Source organism: Nelumbo lutea, chromosome 2 (genome assembly GCF_056320005.1).
Source record: "Nelumbo lutea isolate HS-2025 chromosome 2, American lotus-T2T, whole genome shotgun sequence".
NCBI classification, from domain to species: Eukaryota; Viridiplantae; Streptophyta; class Magnoliopsida; order Proteales; family Nelumbonaceae; genus Nelumbo; species Nelumbo lutea.
Window position 1 is genome coordinate 75,377,971 of NC_142685.1, and position 26,906 is coordinate 75,404,876.

Here is a 26,906-nt window from a genome sequence, read left to right on the forward strand (position 1 = left end):
TACTCGCCACTTCGATCTGATTGGAGGGTTTTAATTTCTCTCTCTAACTGTTTCTCGACCTCTTATTTGAACTCTTTGAACTTTTCAAAGGATTCAGGCTTGTGTCTCATTAGGTACATATAACCATATCGTGAAAAATCATCGGTGAAGGTAATGAAATACATGTGTTGATTTCGTGTCCTAACACTCAGGGGACCACATACATCGATATGTTTAAGGTCAAGTGTGCCTATACATCTTTTAGGCTTACCGTTAAATGGTCGTTTCATCATCTTGCCCTACAGGCAAGGCTCACAAGTGGGAAGATATTCTACAATTAGAAAATCCAAAGGACCATCCTTTACCAACCTTGTGATTCAGTTAACACCGATGTGGCCAAGTCGGTAATGCCACAGGCACGTGGGATTAACTGTATCACGGGTTCTCTTCTTGGGGATTTCAGCCGACGTAGTTTCGGTTATGTTAGTTTCTAGAGAAGGATGTAGAACATAGAGACTGTTCTCCAGTTCCCCGTATGCGATGAATCTGTTATTTCTTTTAATAGTAATCGTATTATTAAAAAAGACAGAATAACCATCTGCACACAGTTTTGAGACAAAAATCAAATTTCTATTTAAATTTTGTACATAAAGACAATCTTTTAGTACAATAGTTCCATCTCTAAAATGCAAATCCACGGTTCCTATGGTCGTGGCTGCAACAGTTGCAATAGTCCCCAAGTAGAGCGTGACTTCTCCTTCACTCAACCTTCTGCTTACCTTGAACCCCTGCATTGAGTTACACGGATGAGTTGAAGCCCCGAAGTCAATACACCAGGACACAGAAGCTACCAACAGATTGGTTTCTATAACAAAGGTTTCAAAATTACCTTTCTTGGATTCCAGGTAGGTAGGACAGTTCCTTTTCCAATAGACGGTCTTCTTGCAGAAGTGACAAGCATCCAATGCTTTGTCTTTCTTCTGCTTCTTGCCCTTGGTGGCTTTCTTCTGAGGCTTCTTTGCCTTCCTCTTTCTCTTGTCTGTCTTGCTAGCTTCAACAAGCATAGCTACAGGCTCATCCTTTTTAATTAGTTCTTCAACTCTCTGCAACATATTGTTGAGCTCTTGTAAGCTGACATTCATCTTGTTCATGTTATAGTTCATGATGAACGGATTAAAGGGAGGAGGCAAAGAATTAAGAATAGCATCTATCTGGGTCGCAAGGTCCAACCCGGATCCAAGAGCCTCCAGTTCGTTGATGTAACCCATCATCCAAAGACAATGGTTGTGAACTTGTTGGCCCTTGGACATCTATGCAGTCATGAACTATTTCAAGACCTTCTGTCGAGTAGAATGATTATGCTCTTTACATCATCCTAAGACTGTCCAATATGTACTTGGCAAGTTCGATCTGATTGAACAGCCTCTATATTGGGTTGTCCAAGGAGGCAATGATGCAACATTGGGCAAGGGAGTTTTTCTCCTCCCATTCCTGATAGTCTCTCCTTCAGGCCTCAGAAGCCCTATCACCCGGATGCTCCGGGGCAGGATTCTTTGCCACTTTGTCTAACTTTTCAGAAGTTAGGACCAACATAAGGTTCCTGTACTAGTCGGCATAGTTTGGGCCCTTCAACTTGTTTTAATCAAGCAACTTTGCAAATTGTCCGTTTGCCATTTTCTGATAAAAAAGAAAATATCAATCCACAACCTAATTTGATTCATGCTCATTACATAGATTTGGATTTTAATCTATATTCCATTTCCATTTATTCATCTCTGAGATTTCCCTCATTTCTCAGTGACAAAGACTACGAATTGTCTCTAGAAATGTGAGAAATCACATAGGGTGCATGGAGCCAACTGTTTCAGCTGCATAACCCCACCACCTTTCTGTGAAGGATCATATCCACTCATCATATGAGTTTTCCCTTTGGCCTCTATCAAACAAGGTTCAGAGTCATTTTTAGGTAAACCTTTCTATCTAGTGAGTGCTTACCCATCATATTCATGAACGCCAAGGTACCGTGAGAGAGTTACCATTTTCTAGTGAAACCCCTCCCACATCGGTTTATGACGCCCCTATCATCTTATGAAACACTCAAACAAGCCCAACAGCAAATGGATAGCCCATTTTCTGGTGCGTTTCCTCATTACTGAAGGGCCCATCCTCATGCTAATGATGAAAGGCCTTTAGAGAGTTCATCATATGAATCTCCCTATCACATGCACTCATATTAGCTGGAGGGAACAGTTAATTACACCCTAGTTTGATCTAGGTCAAACCAAAGTGGCTCCCACTGACTTTCATAAAGCTAGATTTTGGTGGGCCTAAATCGGCTAAGGTTCCGCATGTAACCTCTCCATGAGGTGTGGGGCCCACCACTGAGGGAGATCATCCAATGACCAAAAGGGACACCATGGCAATGATGTGCATTCAGCCGTGGTGTGCGCAAGAGCCACTATCGATTAAGCATGAGCCAAGTACTTATGGCCCATGTACGTAGCACATCACACATCCATACATCACATGCAAGGATAAATTGATCCAATCAATTAATTATCAGTAAAGCCCATTTGAAGCCCATTTTAAGTCCATAATATTAACCATTAATATTATCTAGGTATATGGGCCAAATTAGGGTTGATGGGTTCGGCCCATATAGCTTTATCCGTAGAGTGGGCTTTTAGCAGTTTTAACCATTTAAAACTAGGCCTTTACAGGTTGGGCCGAATTAACCATTTAATTAAATATCAATCCTCAGACCCATTAGTGGGAAAAATTAGGGCTGACTTTCAGCCTTGATCGAACCCTAGATTCGGTCCAAACAATTTGAACCAATCTTGGTTCGAATGGGTCTAGGGTTTGATCTTTAATTAAATCTTTAATTCAAGAAAATAATCTAAAATTAAATACTGATAAAAGATAATCAAGAATCAGTCAAAACAAGGTTGTTCGCACAATCCGTCCTGCAAAATAGAGGTTAGATCACAGTTTGCAGTTTCATAAACTGCAAATCACAAATTGCGATTCTCCCATCTGCGAAATCTCCTTCCTTGCGTCGCCATCTTCAATCCAAAATAAAAATATATATAAATCCTAATTTTTATTAATAATTACATCAGATCGAATGCCTATACATTCAGTCTAAAAAATAAAAAATAAAAATTATTTTACAAACCAAATGTAATAAAAATAATCCATAATCTACAAAATTGCAGGTTCCCTGTGCAAATCAAGACTTCGATCTCCTCTTGTACGAACAACCCATAAATCAAGAAAATCATAAAGAACAATTCTAAAAAATAATCGGATTTATGTAAAATTTAATTTCAGATTATTCGCCGATAATTTTGGGAACAAATTTCCCAAAACCCTTATCCGCGCAAATCGGGTAGAACGCCTTCTGCCAATTTGCGTAGGTTCAGATCTGAAACAAATTGGTTCAAGATTTGAACCATGGCTCTGATACCACTAAAGGAGTGAGAGATCCATCATTTGGACGCCCAAATCTTGCGGAATAAAGGGGGCGAATTTCAAAAAAAAAATTTCTCTCCCTTCAACTGGGAATCACATTCCCTATTTAGAAAAACATATTTTCAATGATCAATCTTGAACTATAAACTGAACCGGATCTGAACCAAAAGGATTCGGAGAGAAGTATACCTAATACAGAGAAATATTATCTCTCAATGAAGGTGTTCACGCCCAAGGAAGGATCCAAAGACTGCTCCCACTAAAGATGGTGCAGTGTGAGATGGAGCAGAATCAGTAGTGTTCTTCTCCAAGAACTCTGTCCTTTGCAAGAAATAGCAGGATGGCATCGCAGCTTCCTATCAATCCTTTCACAAAGAACTGATGTCAAGATCGAATCTTGACTTCTCCCACAATTGGAGATTGAACTGGCAAACTTGGGCGGCAAGAAAGAATTCTACAGGGTTGCTTAATTCTTCCTTCTGTGATTTCAGCTCTGAAGAGGATGTGAGTATGTGTCTTCTAAAGGCTGCCACCCCCTGATTCTTTTGTAACTCTAAAAGATCAGCTCATAATCCAATTAGGAGCTGCTGAACCAAATCTGATTTGGATCAAACATCCCTTTAGATGATAAAGATAAACCCTTATCTTATCTGTAGATTAGATTAGCATTCTCCTAATCTCATTAGGAGGTTTCTAGATCTGAATCACATTCGGATCTAGACTTTCTGAGTGGATAGGGTTTAGACCCTATCCTATCTGCTAATCCATCTCAGAATTTGCCCCATATTTAACAAATTAAACAGCCCAGTTCGAAATGGGCTTCAGGCCCATTAAGGTCATATGCTCACATAGCCTTCCTAACTACTGCCCAATTGGGCTTCCTTGTATAGCTTGGGACCCAAGCATTGATCTACACATCAACCACATGGGTTTGGCCTAGGCTTTGTTACAAGGCCTAGCCGAATACACTGCTATGGATAGTGCACCCCCTGAAACCCATCAAATGGGCTCTGTGGGCCCAACATTTACCCTAAGTGGTCCCTGGGCCAAGCCACCTTGTAACACCTAGGGACTGTGGGCAGATGCAAGATTAGCCCATCAGGTATTATCCTCAATGGTCTTACACTTAACCTCTCAGCCCATAATGATCAAACATTGCCTAACAAGAGAGGACCTCTCCCTCGGCTGCAAGGAACAGTGTTGCACTCTCTGCTTATATGGATCCCGAGAATTGAAACATTTTGCAAACAATTTAGAAACCATAATATATATACTTTTATATCTCATAAAATATATTTTGCAAAAATAAATCTCAACGATTGAAATCGGCTACCGGCAATCTTGGTTTCCATCAGTGAGAGTGCATCCCCGATCATTACCTTTGTCTGAAAAAGGGGCTGATCCTGTCACTATGATCACTCACTCAGATGAATTCTCAGACTGTCCCAACATACCCAGATTTTGACCCCCGCTAAGGATCTCACTGATTGGTACATCAAAGACAACCCAATTCGACACCTAGTGAAGTATCATAATCGAGTCTAAGGGTTGGGTGTAACTTTCTAGTTTTGCCCATTAATATCCAAGGTCCAGGGCAATACTAGAAATTTGGTCTGGTTCAAGGATTCAATCAATCCTACACTGCATGTGCCTAGGGTCTCACCCTGGCAGCTGAGACTGGCAACCCCAACCGTCTTGGTGGCACATCAGTGTCAGCCTTATCAGGATAGGTCTCCCCAGACTGACCCACTGGCTGTGAACATTCTAAACTAACACGAGTCTCATTAAGTGTTTAGTTTAAGGGTATTACACAGAAACATACTAAGGGAACATGAATCAAATATGTACTTTTATTCATTTACAATAAACTCATAATGTACATAATTTTGATTGAAGCTAAGGGCATACAAAACTGTCCAACATCTCATGTCCTCTATCTCCTCATGGATCTTAGGTGACAATCCTTTGGAGAGAGTGACTTCATGCCTAAAAGGAAAAAATCCCTTATGGGAGTTCTAGTTATATCTTTTGATGATCTTACCAATGTAAATAGGTTGGGATAATCCAACTATATCTATCTCTATAGAGTCAAAGTTCTAAGATATAAGAGGCTTCTCCAAGATCTTTCAGGGAGAATTATTGTGAAAGCAATATTTTCACCGTAGTCAACATTCCTACATCATTCCCAATGAGTAGAATGTCATCTACATACAAAACCACAAACATAACCATATCTCCCACTGTCTTTTTGTAAAAACTAGGTTCATCCGAATTTTGCTCAAAATCAAACTATTTAACTATTTAATCAAATTGGATTTTCCATCTTCTTGAGTTTGTTTCAATCCATAAATGAATCTATTTATCTTACAAACCATGTGTTTTTGACCCTTAGCAACAAAGCCTTACGGGCTGCTACATATAGATATCTTTTGTAAGATCTCCATTCAGGAATGCAGTTTTGACATCATATGCCAAATATTATAATCGTAGTGTGTAGCTATGGCTAATAGTACCCTTATGGATTTGAGTATGGCCACTAATGGAAAGGTCTCCTCATAATCGACACCTTTCTAAGTGTACCCTTTTGCTACAAGCCGAGCTTTATAGGTTCAACTTTTCTATTAGAGCCCTTCTTCCTCTTGTAAATTCATTTGCAACTGATTGCTTTACCCTAGGGCTAGGTCTACAAGAGCCCAGACTCCATTTGTTTTTATCGAGTCCATCTCAATTTTAATGGCATCTACCCACTTCAAAGAGTTTATGTCCAACATAGCTTCTATATATGTCACAAAATCTTCCTCACTATCTGCAGCTTCCATTAAGAAATTTTCTTGATCATAATCGTAACTTATTGGTGGTTTGGAAACCCGAATAGATCTTCTAAATTGGATATTATCGTCTGGAATCTATGGATTATCTCCCACTACTCCTGAGCTCTCTTCATCAAGAACCACTTCTTGATGATGATTGTTCAGGATGTATTCCTCCTCCAAGAGGTAGGCATTACAACTAACAAACAATTTTTGTTCTCATGGATTATAGAACAGAAACCCTACAGAGTCCTTAGGGTATCCTACAAATAGGCAATGACTAGTTTTGGATTCCAATTTGTTCACACTTCTCTTTTTGACATGTATTGGACAATCCCATATTTTCAAGTGTCTCACACTTAGTTTTCTACTAGCCCATGGTTCAAAATTGGTTCGAACCCGATTCAGCACATATTACAATCTCCAATGCATAGCCCTAAAAGGATATGGGTAACTCTAAATACACAAGGAGTGATCAGACCATATCTAATAGAGTTTGATTTCTTCTCTTTGAGACCTTATTTAATTATAGTGTAACAAGAGGAGAGAACTGTTATATAATCCCATTGTCCTTTAAGAAATCTTTGAATTTGTCAGAGAGATATTCACTTCCTTAATCTAACCGAAGGGTTTTGATCTGTCACCTTGGTGTAGCCGAAAGTGTGTCGTTAACCACTTCGAAACACCAGTTTTATAATTTATAAATTTTTTCAATCCTCACATAACCTTTAACAGCATAGTACATGGTGAGGAAGGAGTCAAACCCACAAGGAAAATTTATTATGCTGAAATTAAAGGTTCAAAACTAGACAAGACAATAATTAATGTTTAGAAAGTAAAGAACACTAAAATCAATAAAAAAACAAATAAAAGTGATCCAAATTTTGGATCCAATGGCAATAGCTGCCCAGGAAGACGAAATACAAGCTTTCTCCTTTCATTCAGCTCTCGAACCCCTTGAGACACCTTAGCCTTGAACCGAATGAATTCAGATCTGCAAAACACACAAAAAAATAGAAATTAAATCTAAAATATTGATGAAATAAAAATAACATAAAAGAGAGTAAAGAAAATGAAAAGGATGGCTGATCAAATCTAGTGGCGGTACTTGCAGGTTAGCTGGACTGCTTTCAAGAAAACCTCCTGACAAGATCTGGGTGTTCTTCCCCTCTACAACCCTTGAACTCCTCAAGAAACCTTAAACTTGTGAACTGGGTGAAATGACTAATCCCTTCTCTAGGGCCCCTGGGGTCCTTTTTATAGAGAAGGGTGGTCATAACTGGGATTAGAGAGAAAGAAGGGGGCGGCAACTAGGTTTTTTCAGAAATATGGACACCCTAGGATTGAGAATGGAGGGTTAGGATTGGTCTAAGGTGATCCTAAGGCTGAGAAGAGAAGGAGAGGTAACCCTAAAATGATGCCCGTTAAGGCATCAAAATACAAAGTTATCACCCCCCCAACTTGATCATTGCTAGTCCCTTAGTAATGTAGCCTTAAAATTACACTGAGTAAAAAGATAATTCCCATTGCAAGATCATCCTTGACAAGATCAATCAAGTATCCTAATTCTAGAATTCTTAAACTTTATATGGATCAGTATTGGGTTTAAGGAGTAAAACCGTCCTGCCTTGAACATTATAGAAACTTGGCTTAAAAATATTTATATACCCTTCCATTTGCAAACTATCTCGATAGCTGAGATTGATTTTTAAAATCAAGTGGGTATTCTTTTTATCATTTCTGATGATGGGTTTCTACCCCTAAACTTGATATGCACGCACATTTTTATTGCTACCTTTCACCGCTTGATGTGAATCTCGACACTTGACTTAAGTGAAGAGACCCGGTTACTAAGTGTTAGGTAAGTGTCTCTAGCCTTCCCTTTCCCGTTTGATGTGAATCTAGACACTTAACTTAGGTGAAGAGACCCAGTTACTAAATCTAGGGTGTCTATTGACCTTTTATTATCTCTCTCTTTCTTTTTTTTGTTTTTGAAACACTGTTCAAGGTAGTTCACTATCTCTAACAATTTGAAGAATTTCTATCTTATTTCTGACTATTTCTCTTCTTATCTTTACAAGGACAAACTTGAGAGTATTTTTAATTTCTAAACGGTTTTGACAATATTTAAATAAGACCAATTTTAACTCCTATCACTTGCTACCAATTTCTACAAAATTTAATATTCTTTTATCAGTTTCCTCAACTTTTCTATTCGGGAATCTCTTTTAATGAAAAACAATTAATTTTTCAATGAAATTTTAATTCTACATATTTAAAGGCTTAGCTTCTCAATTTTTAAAAATTTTTCTCTTTATTTTTCAAAATTTTCCCTCTTTTCTCACCCCTCAACTTAAATGCCATTATCCCCAATGGCATAACTAGACTGAAGCAAAAGGGTCTTGGGCCAATGGAAACAATCAAGAGGGTTTTTCCCAAGGGGTTCAAGGTCTACCAACTGGTCTTGAATCAAGAAAAGAAACCAAAAATTCTAATCCCAAAAACAACTACGTTGGGTTGCCTCCCAACCAGTACTAAGTTTAACGTCTTCATCCAAATGCAATTGGATCACTTAGACTAAAGGTCTTAACACCTCTGCTTTCAGATACTCCTTCTATGTATGGTTTAAGCCTTTGACCATTGACCTTAAAATGGTTCCATTCTTATGATCAATTATTCTAACCGCACCATGATCGAACACTTTATCAACAACAAATGACCCATTCGTTTGTTGAAATGTTTTTTTCGAAACAACTGCAGCCTAGAATTAAAGAACCAATTTTTTTTACCAAGTTCAAATGTTTTTCTTGAAATGTTTTTATCATGGAATGCTTTCATTTTGGCTTTATAAATGCGAGAGCTTTCATAAGCTTCATTGCAAAGTTCTTCCAGCTCACTTAATTGTAGGGCCCAGTTCCAAATTGGGTTAGATCAAAATTAAACTTTTTGATGGCCCAATACGCTCGGTGCTCTAATTCTACAGGAAGATGACAAGCTTTGCCAAAGACTAGCCTATAAGGAGACATTCCAATGGCTGTTTTGTACACCATATGATAAGCCCAAAGTGCATCATCCAATCAGTTGAGCCAATCTTTTCAGCCAGGCCTAACGGATTTTTGCATAATACTCTTAATTTCCCGATTGGAAACTTTCATTTGACCATTCATTTGGGGATGGTAGGGGTTTGCTATCTTATGAGTGATTTCGTATTTTTGGAGCAAAAAACGGAATTGCGCATTAGTAAAATGTGACCCCCCATCACAAATGATTGCTTGCGGACACCCAAACATAGAGAAAATGTTCTTTTGAACAAATTGCATTACAACTTTGTGATCATTGGTCTGAGTTGCTACCGCCTTAATCCATTTCAACACATAATCAACGACCACTAGGATGTATTCATGACCGGATGATGGTGGAAACAGTTCTATGAAATCAATACCGCAAACATCAAATATTTCTAGAATTAGAATGGGATTAAGTGGCATCATGTCTCTACGGGACATATTCCTAACAGTTTGACATCTTAGACAATTTTGACTAAAAGCATTGGCATCCTTAAATAAACATAGCCAATAAAAGCCACTTTGTAGTACTTTGGCCACCATTTTCTTTCCCGAAAAGTGCCCCCCAGAAGCAAGAGTGTGACAAAAATCAAGGATACTTTGGTGTTCAGACTCGGAGGCGCATCATTGGATTACTTGATCCGAATAGATACAGAATAGCTCAAGGTCTTCCTAGAATGGACCACCCCTCAGGAATTTTACCCACCGCTAAATAGCTGACAAATGGGCAAACCACAGGGGCGTACTATGGGAAACAACTAGGACGTATTCATCTAGAAAGGAATAGTCATGCACAGGCTCGCTCTTTTCAATTTGAATTCTAGACAGACAATCAGCTACTACATTTTCAAAGCCCTCTTTTTCCCGAATCTCAAGTTCAAATTCTTGTAAAAGAAGAATCCATTTGATGAGCCTAGGTTTGGCCTCTTTCCTAGACAACAAATGTCTTAAGGCCGAGTGATTAGAATATACAACAACTTTGGTGCCCAATAAGTACGGGTGAAACTTTTCCAGAGAAAATACTACAGCTAACAATTATTTCTCGGTAGTGGTGTAATTCAATTGAGCCTCAGATAGGGTGCGGCTAGCATATTATACTATCACTAGACATTTATTCACCCTTTGTCCCAAAACTACTCCAATGGTGTAGTTAGAGGCATCACACATTATTTCAAAGGGCAACGATGAGTCGGGAGGTTGAAGAATTGGGGCTTTGGTCAGTGCCTCTTTTAGATAATCGAAAGCCTTAAGACAAGGCTTGTTGAAATTAAATGGGACATCCTTTGCTAAAAGATTGCACAGATGCCTACAGATCTTGGAAAAGTCCTTAATGAACATACGATAGAAACCAGCGTGTCCAAGAAATGAGTGGATTTGCTTGAAAGAGGTGGGAGGTGGGAGTTTAGAGATTAGGTCAACTTTTACCTTATCTACTTCGATCCCTCATTTGGAAACTATTTGACCTAAGACAATACCCTCTTGGTCCATGAAGTGGCTCTTCTCCCAACTGAGTACCAAATTTGTCTCAACACATCATTGAAGAACTTTCATAAGTGTTCGAGACAAGTTTCAAAGGAATCCCCAAAGACAAAGAAATCATCCACAAATATTTCCAGAAAGTCACCTACCATTTCCAAGAAAATTTCCATCATACAACTCTGGAAGGTTGCTGGTACATTACATAATCCAAACGGAATTCTTCGAAAGGAAAATGTGCCATATGGACAGGTGAAAGTAGTTTTCTCATGGTCTTCATGGTAAATGGCTACTTGGTTATACCCAGAATACCCATCTAAGATGAGAAATATTTCTGCCATGCAAGATTGTAATGGGTGTAGAGGAGATTCAAGAAAAGGCACGGGTGATTCACTCTTTAGCTCTGGGAGAGGTTCAATAGTAGGCCAAGATTGTAATGGGTGTAGAGACTTTGTTAAAACATTAGCTTCCTTCGTCGGGTCTTCCGCTGTGACTGGACCAGTTTATCCAAGGTTTCTATTTACATTTATTGTACAACAATTCTGGGCTAGGTAGGCAGAAGGACTTCTAGACTCATACCAGTCTTCAAACTTTTCTCCAATTTGAAGAGCCAAAATTTCTCCAACATTTTCTAAGTGTTGGACATTAGAAGTCATAAGGTGTTGGGGAAGACCTAGTGTTCGATTCTAGGGTTGACAACCTACTGACTAAGCATTGAATCATTCTCCCACTATAGGTTAGCTTCCATGAGCTGAATTACTTGGCTCTCTAATCTTAAGATTGACTACTTCTGAGTAAGGTTAGCTATTGGAGCTATAGAAACATATCATCAGAAAAATCGGTTTGATAGGGCTGAGGGTAGGTTTGACATGGCTGAGCCAATTGAGTCCCAAGGTAATAATCATTATACTCATAGTGAGTTTGGGCTTCAGGCCATTGAGAATGCACATCTAGCAAGGTGGTTTCTTGGGCTTGGGCCCAATAAGTGAAGTTGGGCTGATTTTCCCACCCAGGGTTATATGGGCAAAAGAATGGGTTAGCATTGGGTTGGAAAATTCCATTAGCTGCATGTACTTGCTCTAGAATGACTGGTTGACACGGGCCCGCCACAAGGCACTGGCTAACATGATGGGTCAGGCTTGCACAGATGGAACATGTTGGGTAGGATGACAAGGTTGGGTATAGGCCAACTTATTGACGAAATGCAAGGACTTGATCAAGTCTTTGGGCCATCCCATTAATCTTATCCAATTGTTGAGACACATGGTTCCAATGTTTCCGTGGCTTAGGTTGGAAATAGTTTCTCATACCACAAACTCCAAACATTGAATTCATTTTATTTTTTTATGTATGTTTATTTTTTTTTAATTTGAAATTTAAATTCAAACTTGAATTTTTTAAATTTTAAAAAAAATGCAAGCAATTCAAACACACAACTTGGGCTGACCTAAGGTTTCCTAAACTAGCGGTTCAACCAATGTGAATCCTCTTAAGTTCACTTGGAATTACACCACTTCCTTTGGTTAGCCAGGTAAGAGGTGGGGATGTGGGAGGCTCCCCTAGCTCTTGCAAGGACCTAATTAAGTAACCACAAACCTGCTTAGGCTTAGCTAGTTAACCTCTTTCCTTAAACACCAACCGCCGGTTATGGAAAGTAATCACAAGCTTTCCTAAAATTTAGTACACTTTTGAACCAAACGTGTGGGGCCCCCTAAAGGATCTTGCTATTCAAATTTTAAATTAATGTTTAGGGTGAACCGCACGTGAAAGGGTAAGGGTTTTTGGGCCAAGGAAGGGTAATGAAATCCCCACCTTATCTTATTTAAATTGGATTGCCCTTAAATGTCTTAATGTAAAAAAAGAAATGCAACTAATCACAATGCATGAATAATCTCTAATATGCAATTCAACAATTTAACATAAAATACTAAAACAAACTACTTCAGCAAAAGGAGCAATTAAAAAAAATGAAAAACCTTAACACATTAACAACTAACAAAATAATTTCAATAGTTAAATAACCCTATATGATGCATGCTCTAGAACATATCAAACCCTAAATGTTGGAATGCAAATGCAAAAATTTTAAAATTTTAATTTTTTTTTGAAATTTGAAATTTGAATTTTAAATTTTAAAATTTAAATTCAAATTCAAATTCAGATTCAAATTAAAATTCAAAATTTGGATTCAAATTTGAAATTTATACTAAAATTCAAAATTTTAATTAATTTCCTATAAACAATTAATTATTCAATTAAATAACTAATTAATTAAAGGGGCAATTAAGTAAAGCAACAAATAATTATAGTAAACAAAAAATAAAAGGATTAATTATGCTAAAAATATTAACAACTACAAAAATAAATACTAACAAGGGAAATTTCTACTCCAAGGATTAAACAGAAAATAACAAAAAAGAATATGCGGCAATAAATAAAAAATAAAATAAAATAAACAAAGTGAGCTTTTAATCTAAAAATAAATAAAAAATTAGAACCTAACAATCCTAAACAGAAATCTATTTCGCTCAAGAAATTAAAACAAAGAAAAATAGATCTAAGAACAAAACAAAAAAAATAATACTAAAAAATAAATAAATCGGATCTATCAAAAAAAATTAATTAACTAAGAATTCGAAAATCCTATTTTACCAAAAAGAATTCAAAAATAAAAACAAAAGAAAAAGAATAAATTGGGATGACTACACTTGAATCATAATCCCAATTTCTCTTCTCTTCTCTTTTCTTCAACAATCCGACAATGCTTCAGTACCCTACCTTTTGCTATTACATCCTACAAAATCAAAGAGAAACAAGAATTAAAATGAGATTACAGATCAAGTGATCAAATGAAAATAAAAAATATAATGAAATAGATTCAGACAAAGCAAATGAAAAATTTTCTCCGTCCTTCCCTAGCAACGACACCCAAAACTTAGTGTAGTCGAAAGCGTGTCATTAACCACTTCGAAACACCAATTTAATAATTTATATTTTGTTCAATCCTCACGTAACCTTAAACAACGTAGTATGTGGTGAGGAAGGAGTCGAACCCATAGGGAAGAAATAATAAAAATTATTATTTTTTGTTCCAGACAAATAAATGAAAAATGGATCTAGGATTTGCAAAAAATAAGAAAATAAATTTTATTAATGCTGAAATTAAAGGTTCGGAATTAGACAAGACAATGATTAATGTTCAAAAAGTAAAGAACATTGAAATCAACAAAAGAAACAAATAAAAGTGATCCAAAATTGGATCCAGTGGAAGTAGCTGTCCAGGAAGATGAAATACAAGCTTCCTCCTTCCGTTCAACCCTCGAACCTCTCAAGACACCTTAGCCTTGACCAAGACAAATTCAAATCTGCAAAACACACAAATGAATAGAAATTAAATCTAAAAGATTGCTGGAATAAAAATAACATAAAAGAAAATAAAGAAAATGAAAAGGATGGCTGATCAAATCTAGTAGTGGTAGTTGCAGATTGGTTGGACTGCTTGCAGGAACCCTCCTGACAAGTTCAAGGCATCCTTCCCCTCTACAACCCTTGAACTCCTCAAGAAACATTATCCTTGTGAACTAGGTGAATTGACCAACCCCTTCTCTAGGGCCCCTAGGGTCCTTTTTATAGAGAAGGGTGGTCATAACTAGGATTAGAGAGAAAGAGGGGGGTGGCAGTTAGGTTTTTGCAGAAATATGGGCACCCTAGGGTTGAGAATGGAGGGCTAGAATTGGTCTAAGGTGATCCTAAGGCTGAGAAAAGAAGGAGAGGGCGCCAAATATTATGTATGGCTGAGATTTGGATTCCTAAGATTGGATGGTGGAGATTTAGGCACCTAGGGCTGAAAGGTGGAGATTAAAAGGAGTGGGTGACACCCTAGAGTGAATGGATGAGATAGAGAGTGAAATAGAGGGCTGAGATATAGTAGCTAAAGGCTGAATGGTGGGGATTAGAAATTATGTGGCACCCTAGGGTTTGAATGCTAAAGAGGGGGTGCCCTAGAATGGAGGGTGGAGATTAAAAGGAATAGAAGGTGAGGATTTAGCAGTTTGGGGTGGCTAGGGTTTGTTAGAGGTGAAAAGAATGAGTGGGGAGGTGCCCTAGGGTTTGCTAAGGAGAGAGGAGTATGCTAATACAGTAGGAGGGGAACCATTCTAGGTTTAGCAGATAGGAGGCGCCTTCTTGTGCTCAGTTTTTCACATAAACACCTCCTCTCTCAGCTGGAATTCACATCAGCTTCCCTAAAGTGCATTTCAGTCTTGAAACTTCCCCAGTTTTCCCAAGAATTGCACAAGGACCCTTAGAGGTCACAATATTGAATTTAACTGGAAAATGGCACATTTTCACTATTCTAAGGCCTAGGTAACCCTAAAATGATGCCCATTAAGGCATCAAAATACATAGTTATCACACCCAACTGTTTCTCTACTTCTTTTCTAAACTCTGTGAACTTTTCAAAGGGTTTAGACTTGTCTCATTATGTACACATAACCATACCAAGAATAATCATCGGCAAAAACTATAAAATAACAGTGTTGGTTCTGTATCCTAACATTCATGGGACCACATACATCAATATGTATAAGGTCAAGTGTGCCTGTACTTCTTTCAAGATTACCTAAAAATGGCTTTTTTGTGAGAAAATCTAGAATACCATCCTTTATCAATCTTGTGATACATTCTATATTAATATGGCCAAGTTGGTAAGGCTACAAACATGTGGAATTAATTGTATTATGTATTCTTTTCTTGGGGTTGAGTTATGATACGGTTTCCATCACATTTGTTTATAGAGAAGGATGGAAAACATAAAATACATTCTCAAGTTCTTCGAGAGTAAGTAATTTGTTATTCAATTTAATTATAATCTTATTACTAAATAAAATAGAATAATCATCATTACATGACTTAGTAACTAAAATCAAATTTCTTCTAAGTAAAGGTACATAAAAGCAATATTTTAATGTCATAATTCATTCTCTTAAAATTAAATCTACTATTTCGATAGTAGCAGTTGTAATAGTTGCATTCGTCCCTAAGTAAAGAATAACCTCATCATCAATCAGCCTTCTGCTTTCCTTGAACCCTTGCAGTGTATTACATGCATGAGTGGAATTTCCGGAGTCAATACACCAGGATACAAAAGTGACCAACATATTGGTCTTTATGATAAGATATTCAAAATTACCTTCTATGTTTTTGTGGGATTCCAGATACTAAGGACTATTCAGCTTCTAGTGCCTAATCTACTTATAGAAGTGACATTCATCAGATTATTTGTCTCTCCTCTACTTCTTCAATTTGCCTCCCTTTTTTTAGGCTTCTTACCCTTCCTTTTCTTCCTACCAGATTTGCCACATTCAACAAGCATGGCTACCAACTTATCCTTCTTAATTAGTTATCTAGCTCTTTGTAACATATTGTTGAGTGAACTGTTTGTGTGTCATTTCTGATAAAAGGTCCAATTAATCAGTCTACAACATTAATATTGTTTTAAGTTACCTTTCATAGAATGAACCTTTATCCATGTTCCACCTCCATTTGTTCATCTTTGAGATTTCCCTTCTATCTCAGTGACAAGGACATAGTTCCTATCCCTAGAAATGTGGGAAATCGCATAGGTGCATGGGGCCAACCATTTCAACTACATAATCCCATCACTTTCTATAAAGGATTATATATCCACTCATCCAATGAGCTTTCCCTTTGGCCTCCATCAGACAAGGTTCACTACCATTTTAGGTTAAACCTTTCTAATTAATAAGTGCAAACCTGTCATATCGGGAGCCTCAAGGTACTGAGAAAGAGTCTTCCATTTTAGGATAGACCCCTCCTAGTAGTCTATGATGACCCTATCATCTCATGAAGCAAACCCATTGACTGTCTTAATGAAATGGATAGCCCAATTTTATGGTACATCTCCACCCATCAATTCAGCCTGTTTTCATTGTAATGACGAAAGGCCTTTAGAGAGATCATCTTATCACATTCCCTATCTCATTGTACTTATATTAATCATGATGGAATGTGTATATTAGTCCCTAGTCCAGATTTAGGTCATACCATAATGGCTCTCACTGACTTTTATAAAGTTTGATTTAAATGGGCCCTTAATAGGTTAGGGTTCCCGCAAGGTTCCTCTTAGGGAGGAAGCTATTGAGGGGGGGGGGGCATTAGAAAAGGGGATCATGCAATGATCCATGGGCATCATGGAAATAATGTGCATTCAGCCACGATGATCATGGAAAGCCACATAAGTCAATACATGGGCCAAGCACTTATGGCCCATGAACGAATCACATCCATTCAGCACACACATACATAATTGATCCATATCAAATTAAAACTTATGAAGCCCATATCCATTTAGATTAATACATAATTATCCCATCAATGGACCAAATTATCTAATAATTTTATCTTGATATATGAGCTAAACTGCAAAAAGTAGTTCGACCCATATAGCAGTCCATGCTGAAATGGGTTAGTCTTGCTTTAAACTAACATAAATGGTCTTTTCAAGTATTGGTCCATGCAATGGGCCATCAAACCACTGACCTAGATCAATTTTGGGTCACTTAAATAGTGTTCCTAGGGGCTGTGATCAGACCGCAAAGAACCATAGGTTCGGCCCAACAAGATTAGACAAAAAGTAGTCAGATCAGCCTAGGGTTTGGTGTCCAAAACATGCATCAATTCACATAGGTAATGATCTTAAATTCTCATTTATGATTCACAATCATATCAGAAAATAAATAGTAGATAATCAAAAATAAATGGCCAGGGTTGATAGTTTGATGGTCTGAATCCAATCCGAACAAAAACTGCATCCTTGTGAAATTACAACTTGTAGATCAATCTCCATCTGCAATCTTTATCTTCTCTATAAGCTTTGGCGATTTCTTCAATGTAAAAAACAAAGAAAAACCCTAATTTCTATTGCTTACATCAGAAAAACCTAATGCATTCTTTCAAGAAAAGAAAAATAATTAATAAACCAAATAATGAAATTAATAAATTTGGTGTGCACCGATCTTGCCACTATCAAGAGTTCGATCTTGATCATAGTTTCAACCCAAGAAACCAAGAATTCATAATAGAACAATTCTATAATATATTAGAATATATATATAAAAAATTCAGATCATTAGACCACTTTGAGAACCAAATTCTTAGAGGTTTCTACTAACTACTCAAATCGACTAGACAAGTTTTTACCGATTTGAGTTTTGGTTCAAATCTGGTTTGGTTAAGTGCAAGATCTGAACCTAGTGCTCTAATACCAATGCTGGAAGGGTTTAAAATTCATTATATAAATAGCCAAACCATGCCAGATGGCTAAGCAAAATTTCAAAAAGTTTTCTAACTCTTACGGAAACCAATTTCCCCTTGAATTTGAAAATTGAATTTTCTGGATCAATCTTGCACTGAACTGGACTAGATTAAAAACCAAAAAAAGAGGGAGACAAATACCTCATATGGGTTCCATAGATGCATATCAGTTTTGAGAGTTTAATTGGTCAAGACCGTAATCATGTGGGCTTGAAAATACAGCCTGAGCTTCCTGGCCAAGACCACCAAGGCGAAGGTCAGCTTCTCCACCTCGGGGTATCTGGTCTCGGCATCGCAGAGGACCATGTTGACATAGTAGATTGGTCTCTACACTCTATCTTCTCTTATCAGGACTGAGCTGATGGTCTCAGAATCATAGAGGACCATGCTGACATATCTCTCAGAAGGGGATGAGCGAGTTGGGGAGGCGAGGCGGGGTAGGTCCTCAATTCCTCGAAGGCACGGTGACACTCTTCCATCCACTGAAAGTCCTTTAGTTTTTTGATGGCTCAGAAGAAGGGTAGGCAGTGGTCTATTGACTTCAATGAAGTGGTTAAGGGCATCCACTCGGCCAGTCAATCTCTGTGTCTCCTTTATTGACCAAGGTCATGCCATATCCAGTATGGCCTGGATCATCTTTGGGTTGGCCTCTATTCCTCTTTGAGTGTCAATGAAGCCCAAAAATTTGCCTGAGGTGATGCCGAAAGCACACTAGCTGGGGTTGAGCTTCATGTTGAACCTCTACAAGGTATCAAAGGTCTCAGCTAGGTCCAAGGTGTATGCCTCGGCTTTTAGGCTCTTCACTACCATGTCGTCCACGTAGGCTTCAACGTTCCTCCCCATCTAGTTCTTGAAAACTTTGTTAACAAGGCACTGGTAGGTGGCCCCGACATTCTTGAGGCTGAAGGGCATCACCTTGTAATAGTAAGTGTCATGCTTGGTGATGAAGGAGGTCTTCTTTTCATCTTCAGGGTTCATCTCGATCTGTTGTACCCGGAGAAGGCGTCCATGAAGCTGAGAAGCTCGTACCCTGCAATGGCATTGATGAGGTGGTTTATCCTCGACAAAGGAAAACTGTTGTTTGGACAGGCCCGGTTAAGGTCTATGAAATCAATACAGATCCGCCACTTCCCATTAGCTTTCTTTACCATAACTACATTTGACAACCGGTCAGGGTAGTGTACCTCTTGGGTGAAGTTGACATCGAGTAGCTTGTCAACTTCCTCTCCTATGGCCTTCCAACATTCCAGTGCAAAGTTCCTCTTTCTATGCCAAACTGGCCTAGATCTTGGGTCCATGCTCAGCATGTGAGTAATCACCGAAGGGTCAATTCCGGGCATGTCAGCGGCAGACCAAGCAAACATGTCGTATTAGTTCTAAGGAAACTTACCAGCTCGGATAGGCTCTCTGGGGGAAGGTTGGACCTGACATGGACTATTTTTGAAGGAAGAGAAGGTCCATCATATGGATGGCCAAACCATGCTAGATGGTAGGGCAAATTTTCAAAAATTTCTTTTACCCTTTCGGGAACCGAATTCCCAATTTTAGAAAAATTGTCTTTTCCAAGGAACATTCTTGCACCAAACCGAACTAGATATGAAACCAAAAGAAAGGGAGAATGATACTTGATACGGATTCCATGCGTGTAGTTCCCAAAGTGGGTGTTTATACCCAAAGAGGATACCAAACTCAGCTTCCACTGAAAATGGTGCAACTTGAATTGAAGTTGGTTCAGCAATGCAGTCCTTCAGCAAGAACTACAATCCAATAGCTTGGATCGAGCAAGGGATGTGAGCACAATGCAAATTTGATTTTTCTTGCAAAATCAGAAACCAAGACTGATCAAGATCAATCACCATATGGAGAACGAATTGGGGTTTGGGTGGAAAAAGCAAAGGGAGAAAACTGAGAGCAGAAAGGTGAAGTATGGAGTAGTTCACCCTCCTCTATTTGTAAGCCTTAAACATCAACTTCTCCTAATCCAAATCTTTATTTAGATCTGGACTCCTTAAGTAGATAAGAGTTATCCTCTTATCCCATTGCTGATCTAAGCCCACATCTGTACCCAATTTCGCCCAAGTCACACGTTTGCTTAAGCTGTCATGTGACTTCTTAATTAATCCAATTAATTATGGGCCTTAGGCCCATTAAGCAAGTAGACTCACAACCTCTTTTAGTTGCTAGTCAATTTGGATCTCTTTGTATGGCGTGGGACACCAACAATGACTTCACAAGAGCCCATATGGGTTCAGCCTAGCTTCTATGACAAAGCCTGGCCAAATTCACTACTAAGCACAGTGACCCCTGATTCCATTAGTATGGGCTCTTAATGGGCACAACATTTACACTAAATGGTCCTCAAGTCCAGCCATCCTATGAAGGCCCAAGGACAATGGTCTTAAGTGAGATTATCCCATCAGGTATAATAGCCCTAAATGGTCTTACACTTAACCTCGTTGCCCTTAATGATCAAACACTACCCAACAAGGGAGGACCTCTCCCTCGGCTGCAAGGTGCAGTGTTGCACTCTCTGCTCGGATGGATCATGGGAATTAAAACCTTTTGCAAATATTTTTCATAAAACATAATATATATATATATATATATATATATATATATTTATATAAATATATTTTGCAAAATGTTTTCTTGGTGCTGATATGGTATGATTCCAGAATAGAGAGAAGAGAAGAAGGAAAAGGGAGAAGAGAGAAAAGAGAGAAGAGATATAGAATTGAGAGAAAATTACAAAGGTACCCTTGTGGCACTAAACTTAAAATAAACTAAGTTATTTCAACACAACCCCTCAAGTTGGGATGTAGATGTCAATCTTACCCAACTTGTCATATAAATCATCATGCTACAAGTGATGTAAGCCTTTTGTAAATATATCTGACAGTTGCTCTTTGGAACTCACATATGGGGTTTACACTTCTCCATTAACAATTTTCTCTCTAATGAAGTGTTTGTCAACCTCTATATGCTTAGTTCTATCATGAGGAACTGGGTTGGCTGCAATATTGATGGCAACCTTATTATGACAATACAAGAACATAAGGCCATCAACAAGAAAACCCAATTCGTTCAACAGATTCTTTATCCACATGCCTTTAGCCACCCCATGGGACATTGCTCTGTATTCAGCTTTAGCAATAGACCAATCCACCACATTTTGTTTCTTGCTTCTCTATGTGACTAGGTTTCCTCCCACAAAGGAACAATACCCACTAGTAGACTTTCTATCATCAATTGATCCAGTCCAACCAACATTTGTATATACTTCATTCTTCAAATGACCACTCTTTTGGTATAACAAACCAGCTCCAGGAAACCTCTTTAGGTATCTAAGTATTCTTTCTACTACCTCTAAGCATGCGGTCTTAGGAGCATGCATGAACTGACTAAGAACACCTACTACATAAGCAATCTCTAGCTTGGTCATGGATAAATACAGGAACCCTCCCACAAGTCTCTGGAATTGTTTTACATCTTTGACAACTTCACAACAATAGTCACCCAATCTATGATTTGGATCAATGGGAGAATCGGCTAGCTTAACCCCTAGTTTTCTTTTATCCTATAACAAAACTAGGATGTATTTCCTTTGAGAAATGAAGATCCCTTTTTGAGAGTGGGCCACTTCAATTCCAAGGAAATATCGAAGGGGACCTACATCCTTCACCTCAAATTGAGTGGCTAAGAAATCTTTTAGTCTCTATTTCAACCTTCCAGTCACCTGTGATCACTATGTCATCAACATACACTATAAAGGCTGCAACCTTTCCATCCCCTCTTTTCACAAATAGGGTATGGTTAGTTTGACATTGTTTGTAGCCAATCTGTTGTATATCCAGATGAAACTTGTTGAACTAGGCTCTCAGAGATTGCTTTAAACTATACAAAGACTTCTTTAGTCTGCACATTTTCTACTTTTTGCCTTGAAGGGATGAGAGATCCATCATATAGATGGCCGAACCCTATAGGAAGTAGGACAAAATTTCAAAAATTTCTCTCTCCCATCTGGGAATCACATTCCCTGTTTTAGAAAATCTGTATTTTCAAGAATCAATCTTGAACCAAGAACCGAACCAGATCTAAAACCAAAAGGGAGAAGAGAGAGGTACTTGATACGAAGAAACTATATCTCCCAATGAAGGTGTTCACACCCAAGGAAAACTCCAAATACTGCTCCCACTGAAGATGACATAGCGTAAGGTGGAGCAGAATCAGTAGGTTCTTCACAAAAACCGAATTCTTCAGCAAGAATACGATGGAGGGAATGTGAACATGACTTCAGATCAATTTTTCTCCAAAAACTAATATCAAGAATACTTCTTAATTGATCCTATAGTGGAGATCGAATTGGCAATGGCGGCAGCAGGAGGAGGGCACAAGAGCAGAATATGGCGCAGTCTTACTACAGTTGTCTTCTCTCTTTCTGTGATCTGAAATCTATTGTGATGAGATGAATGGAGGTTCGCCCTCCTCCTCCTTTTATAGCCTTAAAGAGAGCTCCTAATATCATTAGGAGTTTCCTAATCCAAATCTGTATTTGGATCAGGACTTCTCTTTAAGAGATAAGGATAATCCCTTATCTTATCTATAGATTAGATCAGCCCTCTTAATCTTATTAGGAGTTTCCAAATCCAAATCTGTATTTTGATCTGGACTCTCTGAGTGGATAGGGATAACTCCCTATCCTATCTACTGATCCAAATTCCAGATCTGCCCCCTTCTTTAACTAATCAAATTAGACCAGTTCGAATTGGTCTTTAGGCCCATTAAGTCCATGTGCTCACTAACATTCCAATCTGCTGCCCAGTTGGGTTTTCTTGTAAGGCGTGGGACCCAAACATTGATATACACATCAGCCACATGGGTTCAGCCTAGCCTCTGTTACAAGGCCAGACCAAATTCACTGTTATGGGCAGTAAACCCCTGAGCCCTTCACCATGGGCTCTTAATGGGCCCAACACTTACACTAAGGAGTCCCTGGGCCAAGCTACCTTATAAAAACCCATGGACTATGGGCAGATGCAAGATTAGCCCATCAGGTATTACCCTCAATGGTCTTACACTTAATATCTCAGCCCATAATGATTAAACACTGCCCGACAAGAAAGGACCTCTCCCTCGGCTGCAAGGAACAGTGTTGCACTCTCTACTCACATGGATCCCAGGAATTAAAACCTTTTGCAAACATTTGAAACTATATATATATATATATAATATTTTTATATAAATATATTTTGCAAAAACAAATTTCAATGATTGAAATCGGCTGCCGGCAGCTTTGTTTTCCATTAGAGAGAGTGCATCCTCGATCACTACCTTTGTCTGCCAAAGGGGCTGATGTTGTCACTATGATCACCCACTCAGATGAATTCTCAGACTATCCCAACATACCCAAGTTTTGACCCCCTCTAAGGATCTCACTGATTGGCATATCAAAGACATCCCAATCCGATACCTAGCGCAGTATCATAATCGAGTTTAGGGGTCAAGTGTACCTTAGGTCTTACCCTGGAATTCAAAAATTCTGTTCCGGTTCAGGGTTTCAAGAAAACCCACACTTTATGTACCATAAGTCTCACCCTGGCAGCTGAGACAAGCCATCCCAACCAACTTGGCAGCACATCAGTGTCAACCTTGGCAGAATAAATCTCCCTAGATCTATCCAACGGCAGTAAAGATTCTAAACTAACACAAGTCTCATACGTGTCCAGTTTAAGGGTATTACACAGAAACACACCATAATAACATGCCTTGGGCACTAAAGCTAGGGGGTTGGACCATGTACACATCTTCCTTAAGGTCTCCATTCAAGAAGGCATTTTTAATGTCTAGCTAATGAAGATCTCAATCAAGATTTTCCGCAAGGGACAAAAGGACTCTAATGGAGTTCATCTTGGCTACTGGGGCAAAATTCTCTACATAATCTACACCATATACCTAGGTAAACCCTTTTGCCACCAACCTAGCCTTGTACATTTCTATTGAGCCATTAGCCTTGTGCTTCACTGTGAACACCCACTTGCACCCCATTGATTCCTTATCCTTAAGAAGATCCACAAATTCCCATGTACCATTTTTATGTAGGGCATTTATCTCTTCTTTCATTGCATCTATCCATTCAGGTACTAAGAGAGCTTCTACCACATTTTTTTGGGATAGAGACACTATCAATGGAAGGAATGAAAGCATGAAAGAAGGGTGAGAAGTTCTCATAGGTAACAAAATGGGTAATAGGGTACTTGGTGGTACAAGACCTAACTCCCTTCCTTTTTGCAATGGGATTGTCAAGGTCATCACCAAATGGAATATCTATGGCAACAGGATCAGGAACATCAATAGGAATGATAGTACCTAGTTTGATATGATCTGTCCCTGGTTTCACCCCCTGAGGAGAAACCGGGAAAAATGATCAATTTCTATGAAAGACACATCCATAGAGACATAGTACTTCTTGGAAATAGGGTCAAAACATCGATAGCCCTTTTGGGAAGAAGGATAACCCAAGAAGACACAAGGAATGGTACAATGATCAAGTTTTCCACGAGTAGGAGAAAGGTTCTGGATGAAACAATGACAACCAAACACACAAATATGAATAGAGAAGAGAGGAGCCTGGGGAAAAAGGAGCTAATGGGGGGCCTTGTACCCTAACAAGCGAGATGGCATACAGTTGATAAGATAGGTAGCACACAACACAGCATCCAACCAGAAACATTTAGGAACATTCATGTGTATTAGTAACCCGCAAGAAATTTCAAGAAGATGATGATTCTTTCTTTCAGCAACACCATTTTGCTGGGGGGTTCTAGAGCAAGAGCTATAATGTATGTGTTAGATAGTGTATGCCCTTAGCTCCAATCAACATGATGCACATTGTGACATTTATTGTAAATGAATAAAGTACATATTTGATTCATGTTATTGTGATATGTTTTTGTGTAATACCCTTAAACTAGACACATATGAGACTCATGTTAGTTTAGAATTTTCACAGTCATTGGATAGATCTAGGGAGAAACCCAAGGGTGGTTTGTCTCAACTGCTAAGTTGGTTGGGGTGGCTTGTCTCAACTGCCAAGTTGGTTGGGGTGGCTTGTCTCAACTGCCAGGGTGAAACCCGAGGTACATGTAGTGTGGATTTTCTTGAAACCCTGAACCGGGCCAAATTCTAGTATTGCCCTAGACCTTGGAAACATATGGGAAAAACTGGAATGTTACACTTGACCCCTAGACTTGATTATGATACTGCACTAGGTGTCGGATTGGGCTATCTTTGATGTGCCAATCAGTGAGATCCTTAAAGGGGGTCAAAACCTGGGTATGTTGGGATAGTCTGAGAGTTCAATTGAGTGGGTGATCATAGTGATAGGATCAGCCCCTTTGTTAGACAAAGTGAATGATCAAAGAAATGCACTCTCTCTAATGGAAACCTAAACTATCAGCAGTGGATTTCAAATGTGTTTGAAACTTGGTTTTGCAAAATATATTTATGTAGAGATATACTTATATATTATGGTTTCACAAATTGTTTGCAAAAAGTTTTAATTCCCGGGATCCATGTGAGTAGAGAGTGCAAAAATTTACCTTGCAGCCGAGGGTGAGGTCCTCTCTTGTCGGGCAATGGTTGATTGATCATTAAGTGCTGAGAGGTTAAGTGTAAGACCATTGAGGGTTATACCTGATGGGTTAATCTTGCATCTGCCCATAGTCCTTGGGCCTTCATAAGATGGCTGGACCCAATGACATTTTAGTGTAAATATTGGGCCCATTGAGAGCCCATAGTGATGGACTCAGGCTGGACTCATGTGCCTGATATGTAGATCATTGTTAAGGTCCCATGCCATACAAAGAGAGATAAGCTAGCCAGCATTAAAAGGAAGTGAGCCTGAAAGCTTAATGGGCCTAAAACCCATTTCGAACTGGGTTAATTGGACTAATTAAATTGGGGCAAGTCTAGGTATGGATCAGTAGCTCTTATCCACTTAAAGAGTCTAGATCCAAATAGAGATTTGGATCAACGAACTCCTAATTTGATTAGGAATAGCTTATCTTTATCTGCAGATAAAATAAGGGATTATTCTTATCACTTAAAGAGTTCAGATCCAAATAAAGATTTGGATCAAGAGACTCCTAATCAGATTAGGTCATCTCTTTAAGGTTATAAATAGAGAGCAGGGTGGATCTAAAAAAGACACACATACAACACAAAAGACAATTAAGTTTGACTGTTTCTACCTTTAGTTCTTTTTCTATCTACTCTTGCCACCCTACCTTGTTCGATCTCCAATTCTTGGGACTGGTCAAGATTTGATCTTGATATTGTTTCTTGTTAGAAGAAACAATTATAAAGTTGTACTCACTACCCCATTAGGTTCTTGCTAAAGAATAAAAGGTTCTTGGTGAAGAACTACCTACTAATCTTGCCTCATCCTAAGTTGTGTCATCTTCAATGGAGGGAGGATTTGGTACACTCTTTGGGCGTTAACACCTGCGTTGGGATGAGCTTTTTGCGTGGATTTCGTATCAAGTATATCCTTCCCTAATATTGGTTTTAGATTTGGCTAGGTTTGGTTACAAGAACGAACCTTGAAAAAACAGTTTTATAAATTGGGAATACGATTCCCAGATGAGAGTAAAGAAATTTTTGAAATTTTGCCCAACCATCCTACAAGGCTTGAACATCCATATGATGGATCTCCCATCCCTTTAGTATGGATCCACACGAAGCAAAAAACTCCATGAGATCACTATGG